The sequence below is a fragment of the Hippocampus comes genome, unplaced genomic scaffold, assembly GCF_001891065.2.
Source record: "Hippocampus comes isolate QL1 unplaced genomic scaffold, H_comes_QL1_v1.1 scaffold199, whole genome shotgun sequence".
NCBI classification, from domain to species: domain Eukaryota; kingdom Metazoa; phylum Chordata; class Actinopteri; order Syngnathiformes; family Syngnathidae; genus Hippocampus; species Hippocampus comes.
In genome coordinates this window covers 350,075-357,401 of record NW_017805372.1, presented here as the reverse complement: position 1 = coordinate 357,401, position 7,327 = coordinate 350,075, and the positions used below count along the sequence as shown (strand labels likewise).

Below are 7,327 nucleotides of genomic sequence, written 5' to 3'. Positions count from 1 at the left end.
GCATGCTTTAGAGGAGTGATCAACATCCAAGCAAAAGGGGGAAGCCGGAGGAAAGTGAGATGCGGTCGAGGCAAGCTGGGGGATGACTTGAAAGCGTGGGGAGGGTGCGGTGGGGGTCTCCGAGCATGTTCGGTGGCTGGCCAAGAGGGCCCCCGGGGCTCGTGGCAGGGCCTCGCCTCCATGCGACTTGCAGGAAGCGGCGGGTCATCGTTGTTTGACACGGCAGCGCCACAGGAAACGTGCTCTGGCACAGGAAAGAAATACAATACGGGGGCTTTCACAAAGCAACAGCCCGCCTGGGAGCTGGACACGCTAAAATACTCAAACAACTTTGCTGCTTTCTAACACGCCTGTCAATATTCCCAATGTCCAGTGTCACAGTGGAGGCAGTTAAATGAATGTTTGGATTGGTGATGAGCGCCAAAACAGTGCAGGGTGGCAGATGTCGACATTTTCCGCAAATGGATATCGAGTTGAAACCGGCGGGTCATTTTTCAGCATCCATAATGTTAAGAGCCACCCTACGCAATGAGGGTACCCTTGAGATGGGCCCAAAAATGGAGGCGTGTTTTATCTGTTTACACTCCTTGCCTTTTCGCCCTGTGATCTTGTACTGAGTGCTACTTTCATGTCCCCTCGCACTTGGCTTTGAACCGCCATGCAGGTTGTTGCTTTATGTGGCAAAATGCACCCACTGGCCACAAGTGCCCACGACTGCCCCCACCCCCGTCGTGTGGAGAAGAGACGGGGACAGCTGAAATGTAGCAGACATAGTTATGCTAGGTTTTATTTATTTCTGCATCTTTCAAGACTGTTAAACAAACAACATGGTTCAAGCGGGGATGAGGTGGCTGCAGTCCTGTCTGCTTGAATTACCACCAGTGAAATAAATGCAACAAACATACAAAATAAACTCCAGAGTTGACTTATTGGTGCTCAGTTCTCAAGCCAAGTACAGTGTGTACTCTTTAACAGGTCTTACACCCAACAATTTTGACAGCCTCTGACTAAAAATGTTTGTTTTAAATGTTGCTGTGACCAAAAACTTGATGAAATTGGCTTCAAATATATGTTTATGGTCACATAACCCCACCACTGATTCAAATCTGATGTTGGCTGATGTTATCTAATAAAAATATGGATTAATTTGATAGATTAATTTTTTTTAATTATTATTTTTTACACACTAGCGATTAAAGCAAGAACAGTTGAAAAGAATCTCACACCTAAACAGTGTCATGACGGAAGCCTTCACTGGCGACTGAGTGACAACCACGGCTCGTGTTTTGCATTCCAGGCAGACACGCTCGACAGACGCTGTTATCCCGCTACAGTTTCGCCCAACACCTTTTGAATATCTCGCTTAAGAAAACACCGAAGCCCACATTGGAGGCTGCGTGCGTCGGGTGGTTGGTTGGCTGGTCAAAAACAAGACGGAGCAAGAGGGCGCTCGTTACGTTGGCAGAACGGCAAGCTACGCTCGGTCACACGTTAATGGAGGCGTCACACACAGCCGTGCCAAAAAAAAAAACAAAAAACATGGCGCTTGTCTGAATGCTAACGCTTATGTGGTCGATGAAATCCGCTCATGTTTTTGTTGGATTTGAGACAGGTGAGCCATTATTTTTTTCTCACTTCAAACCATATATTCGAGAGGTCAAAGTTTGAGGCCTGGTATCACATCCAGTAAGATGTATTTCAAATTCAAATTTCGAAGTCACACCTCTGGATGCTACGGAAGAGGATTAGGGCCAATGAAAAAAAAAAAAAAGGTTGGCAAGATTCTCGCTTTAAAGTCAGAATTCTGACTTTAATCTCAGAATTCTGACTTTAAAGTGAGAATTCTGATTTTAATCTCAGAATTCTGACTTTAATCTCAGAATTCTGACTTTAAAGTCAGAATTCCGACTTTAAAGTCAGAATTCTGATCCTCTTCCGTAGGATGCAGTCCTGTGAGGATTCGTCTTCGCGTATCAATGTTGTCACAAACATCAGTTTGATGTCGAGCACGTCTTTTACAATGGGTCTTCTTGATGGCCCACTGGAGCTTGGGAAAGAGAAATCACTCAAGAGCCACGGCAAGTGATGAGGAAGTCAAGATCATGCTTGGCATCAAGCCTATTAAACCGAAAGATTAAGCATTTCTAGTTTTGTGTCTTTTTCAAGCGATACTTGATCCGAAAGATGGACTAGCTACAACAAGTTGTGGGGAAGAGAATTTACTGTACTGTACATAAGAAGTTAGGGGAAGTAAAGCATGGTACACATAAACAAGTAATATCCAAACTAAATTTTCGTATTTGCTTATTTATGGGCATATTTGTATCATATGTGGATTGCTCTGATTGATTCAGACACTTTTGTGGCATTAAGCAACTTCACTGTTGTCCTCAAATCATGCTTCTGCTCCCCCCCCCTTTTTTTTTTTTAAGATAGGTAGCATCTGTCAACATTCACATGCACACAATGAGCGAATTGCATTCTTACAGCGAAAACAATTTTCAGTGAGCTGTTCAGGATGGCCTAAAAGCGATTTTCCGCGGGGCGCCGCTAACTCTCCTGTGTGTTTATTTCACATGTGTAAAAATAAAACTGCAGTCTTTTTTTTTTTTGACGGGGGCTGCATGTTTATTCTGTGGTATCGTAGCAAAGTGGACTAATGTGAAGTATGTGATGAAATGAAATGACATACGGCTTAACACTCAAGATGTTGCGGTTTGGGCGCTTGCCTTCTGGTATGTGTGTGTGTGTGTGTGTTCATACATATAGTATGCGTGTGTTACATAAAAATGTGCAGCCTTAAGTGTTTACATGTTTGTGTGTTTGTACGTATTGTGTATGGACAAGGCCATTTCAGGCATGTATGTTGCCGCAGCTCCTACAGGGCCGCCGTGTGTTTATGTTGGCTCGAGCCCAGACCTTCATCGCTCCTCCGCTGATAGCTCCATTTCTCCATCCCTTCTGGCCCTGCGGCTATTTACGAGTCTACCACAGACTCTCTTTCCCTGCGTGCCAACATCCAATCCTTTTTTTTTTTTTTTTGCTTCTTCTTTTTCTCCTCTCTTGCTGTAAGTCAGAGTCAATTTGCCTTCACGCTGTCTTCCCCTTTGCTTTATCTCGCAGTGTTTCACTGGTCTCGTCAGCCAAAACAGACCTAACCCAGCTGCACGTTCAACCTCTGCTCATTCTTTCCTTCATTTCATTTTTTTTTTTTTTTGTTTATACACGCTGGCCTTATTGTCAGGAAAATGATACATAATCATTTTTGGAGTGAGGTAGTGTGAACAATGAGTGAAAAAAACAGGGCCCCTCTGGATACATCTTGATTGTTTCCTGACATCACTATAAGGACTCAAATCACAGCGCTTTCATACATTTTATCAGTCTGGTTCTCCATTCATCTTTTTCCATTTTCCTATGTCCATCGGGGGTCTCGGGTGGGCTGGAACCTATCCTCGCTCAACTTTGGCAAATAGCAGGGTTACACCCTGGACTGGTTAGCAGCCAATCACAGATTATCACAATCCGTTAAAATTTATGACATTGACACAGAATCACTGGCCAATATGGACATGTGGACAATTTTGGCTTCAATCACCTCAGTTTGCCCAGGATCTAAATTCCTCATTTGTACCAAGATATTCGCACAATTAATGCGTCCACCATTGTGGGAAAACTTTGGAAAAAAATTCCTTCTCCGTTCCAGCCGAGGACACACTTGGAGGAGTTTGGTGTGTACGAACATGAGCCCTGACTTCAAAAATTCCAACAGACACTCCAAAAACCATGGAGAAAGTTTGCTGCCTAAAAAGGGAAGCAGATCCAACTACAAGAGGGCGAACAAACTCTTAAGGTCAGGTGTTCCATTCCTATTTTTAAACCATTCATACACACTCCATAATGTCCATATGGTAAGGTATTTTTAATGTATTAAGAAAAGAAACCCAAATTCTAAAAATAATATACATTTCGAGGCACCGTTTTTGTTTGTTTTATTTTTAATCTGACCATGTTGTGCTTTTAGAACTTTTTTTTTTCCAGGGCATTCATCCATTTGTTGTGTCATTCTCTCTTGTCAACAGCAAACGATTTTACATGTCCTAAGTGAAAAATCAATTTTTTGTGCTTTTTGGATGAAAAAAAAAAGCAAAAGTTAACTTTTCAAAGCGATCTCTTCAAAGTAAGGCATTTGCAAAGAGATTTTTAGTCACTTTCTTCCACATTTTGTCATGTGGTTGACTGGCTAGCTAGCTAGCTGCCTAGCATAAACATTGTTGCGTATATATTTGACGTTTTAGTTGTTTTATCCAATCTTCAGTTGTTTTCAAAAACATGTTTTTATGTATCTCGGAATGTTTAGCACAAGCCCTGCACAAAAATGTTTCCCACAGAAAAAAAGAAAAGTAGTTGTTTCAGTGGTAAGTATTTTAGTGGGTCATAACTATTGGTTTCCAGTCTTTTTTGTGAAAACAAAGTCTGTTGGCAGTCGGGACCGTAACTTTGCACACAAGGGTTGCTTTTTTGTTTCCAAACTGTCTGTTCCCATCATGTCACTGGAGCTACTTTCTGAAAATCAGTCCTGACTCAAATCCACATAGGAGTCACTCTGCCCTTTTCAATTCCCATTAAGCGTTTGCTGACAGTATTACAGCATCCAAGCTAATATTGACTGAAGCACACGATCCTATGTACTGAACACACACACATATACACCCCCCCCCACACACACACACACACAAATTTTGAGGTGGGTTAACTCAAAATTTTTGAGTTGGGGTCACTCAAAAATGTTGAGTTGGGGTAACTCAAAAATTTTTGTGGAGTTCTTCTTGAATGGCAAATCTGCACCCTTGCTATGCAAGATACGCTGAACTCAAAATCACAATTATATTTCGATGAATTGCCCAGCCCTAAGACCAAGTTACTGTAGAAAAAAAAAAATCGAGCAAGTCAAATCATTACTTGGGTTAAGCAAGTCAAAAATCAAGTCTTCCGATTTTGCGCAGTCACGACATGTATTCCCCACATTAACTGCTGTCTACCGACTGCGGCTGCGGAGCAAATAAAGTTCATTGTCGTCCATGCTTGACCCTGAATGAAAGACCTCACTCATGCTCGCCTGTCACGTTGTTGTCCCCCCCGCCCCCCTCGCTTTTCAGACCCCCAAGGGGAAGTGGCGTAAGACCTGTCACCCCGCATCACGGCGATGGCCCGAGCCAGTATGTAAATGTGTCAGCGTGCGCCAACTCACGAGTTGGACATATCACTTTGAATATGCGTGCTCGACAATGACTGGAGCGTAAAAACGGGCTTCACTGCATCCGGCACGGGCGTGTGCGCGTGCTGCGTATGTACGTCTGAGTCCATCCCGCTACGTTACAGTGACATTCCCAGTGGGAAGGTGCCTGCCGCGCAACTGCTTTCATTTGCTACGATGCCCATTTTGGCCTTCGTGAGCCAAGCCTAGGTGACACGCCGCCTCATCGGCACGCACTCAGCATTTTAGCGTTAGCGTGAAACGGGCTACGCCGGTGAAGTTAGTTAAATCGAGATGTACACGGTCTAGGTGTGCTACACATGCACACAAACGAATTTTCAGAAATTCTGTTTTAGACACGTGTGTGTGCGCCGCTCCAATTATCTGATCAAGATTTTTGGGTCAGAAATGATTCAGAACATGATTTTAAATTTAATATTCCTGACCCAACCTGTTTCAGACCCTCTGATCGGGACAAATCCACTCTCAACAAATGCCAGACGGAAGACCAATTGTTTTTTTGGGCCACCGGTTCGAATTCAACGCGATACTTGCTTATGGCTATACTGTATCTACCAAACATAGGACCCAACTGCTGCCCATGCTGTGCCTGTTTAAAAATCACCATCTCAAGTCAAGTCAAGCTTTGTTGTCAAATATGCTCTATGTGCAACACACACACACACACACACACACACACACACACACACACACACGGAGGGGGAGCCAAGTGTTGCCTTTTTGCTGGTAGCCGAGCAGAGTTGACTTGTTCCCATGGCGGGGAGCTGATGTGCCGCTAATGCTGTTGTGCTTGTGGTTTCTTCAAGGTATACTGGAGCATTCCTTGGCCACGCACTCATGTAAACAGTGCTAGTTAGAGAGGACACACGGCGGCTCAGGCTACACACTCCTCTGGGTGGCTCCTATCTGACGGAGCTCTCGCAGCGTTTTGGGTTTCCTACGCATGTCAAGGTATATTAGCTGCTTCCCTGTGTCGGCTGGCTCTGTGGGCCCCGGTGGGCTATCAGTCATAGTAACCTTCCCTTCTCAGCGCCTCCCCCCCGTCCCCCTTCATCCCGCCCCGCCCAGTGGAAGTCTTCTTTCCTTCCTTCCATGCACCTCCTCGCCTTGGATGACGCACACAAAGCTGACTCCTGGCTGTCATGCCTGTTTCGCTTGTCCCGTTTTACCCTGTTGGCTTCACCCCCCGCCCCCCTTCTCTTTACTTGTCAAAGTAAGCTCATTACCTTGTTCAATTTCAACAAAAGACAACACGTTTGGCACAGTATTCACACGAGATGTAACACACCCGTTTTTCTTTCCAGGTTAGGGACTGACAGTGGCAAGGTATTGGGGTACTGGCTGGATATCGAACCGATGTCCTTTGCACAGAAGGTGCTTGCACGTATCACAACACCACCGGTGCAAATTGATTGCCTCAAAAGGTTATGCGGGATTTTTGTTGGACCACAAAAATAAATCAATGTCTGATTTTAGTTTCAGTAAATTTTTATGACAAAATTTTTTTTTCCCAACAGAATTTGATCAACAACGTTGCCCGCGTGTGTATCCGTCAGCCGAGTGAAAGAATCTTTAAATGTAGTCATTTTCCTCTTGCGGTTCATTCTATGAAATGATGGTGTTGTTTTGATCACGCATTCCTCTCATTTGTGACAGGCACGCATCGGGGCAAGAGACCGTCCAATGCTGTGGTCTCAACTCCTACAATCGGCGCAACCCTTCCAGGTTTGCTTTGTGCTTTCGCGTCGTACACTTCACAGGCCCGTTTGCTTACTTGTGCATGGAGGCAGCTTGGTGAGTCAAAACCAACTTTTTGCGGAGGAAAAATAAACTGTCAGGGATTTTTCCTGAGAGGAAACCTTTAGTTTACTATATGACATGTTGCTTAATAGTGCTAAAGTGTTCAGCGTTCTTTAAATAAACAATGTGGACTTTTGCGTAGTGGGGGCATGAAAAAATGCAGGAGCCTCGCCGTCCCCGCTCCCCCCACACATGTCAGCAATTTGGCCGCCTTGTGTATTTTGGAAGTTGGGGTGGGGTGGGGGTGGG

The 7,327-nt window shown here is 44.5% G+C and overlaps 1 long non-coding RNA gene across 4 annotated transcripts in view; it reads left to right on the top strand.

Moving 5' to 3' along the window:
- Window positions 1-1,061: 1,061 nt before the first annotated feature.
- LOC109517097 (uncharacterized) overlaps window positions 1,062-7,327 on the top strand; it is a 14,816-nt gene continuing 8,550 nt past the window's right edge. For 2 of the 4 annotated variants that reach the window (XR_002168478.1, XR_002168476.1), the window contains exons 1-5: window positions 1,062-1,612; window positions 6,085-6,229; window positions 6,583-6,702; window positions 6,796-6,856; window positions 6,935-7,003. This is a non-coding gene — a long non-coding RNA (uncharacterized LOC109517097). The other 2 variants (XR_002168477.1, XR_002168479.1) reach the window with 2 other exon arrangements.